The 402-nt window shown below is 60.4% G+C and overlaps 1 protein-coding gene across 1 annotated transcript in view; it reads right to left on the bottom strand.

The window, feature by feature from the left end:
* Nucleotides 1-402, bottom strand: part of ZC3H3 (zinc finger CCCH-type containing 3) — a 204,738-nt gene that overhangs the window by 14,720 nt on the left and 189,616 nt on the right. The window lies entirely within an intron of this gene.

Raw genomic sequence — 402 nt, 5'->3', positions numbered from 1 at the left:
TGACTCAACCACTTCCCTGGGCAGCCTGTTCCAATGTTTAACTACTCTTTCCGCAAAGAAATTTTTCCTCATGTCCAAAAGAACATGCAATGGAGGAGGCTGGGGTGAACCACCGGAGCCGCACATGGAGGCTCTCTGGGCTCCATCCCAGGCTGCTCCGTATCTCCAGTCTCCCGGGAGCCAGCTTGGATTCAGCCGGAGTTTCTCACTCCCCAGCTGGATTCCCTGCCCTGTGCTTCCCTGCAGCTCTCAGATGCTCGCGGAGGTGCTGGGCTCCCCTTCAGGTGCCGGCTAGGCAGAGCGAGTGGAGAAGAGGGGAGATGGAGGGTGTAGGGATGGCTCGGTGATGCCCTGCTGGGCTTGGCTCAGCCCCAGCCCTGCCACTCCCCTCCGAGCCCCACT

This window comes from Aptenodytes forsteri, unplaced genomic scaffold (genome assembly GCF_000699145.1).
Source record: "Aptenodytes forsteri isolate BGI_AS27 unplaced genomic scaffold, ASM69914v1 Scaffold260, whole genome shotgun sequence".
Lineage (NCBI taxonomy): Eukaryota > Metazoa > Chordata > Aves > Sphenisciformes > Spheniscidae > Aptenodytes > Aptenodytes forsteri.
This window is presented reverse-complemented; position numbering and strand designations above follow the sequence as displayed.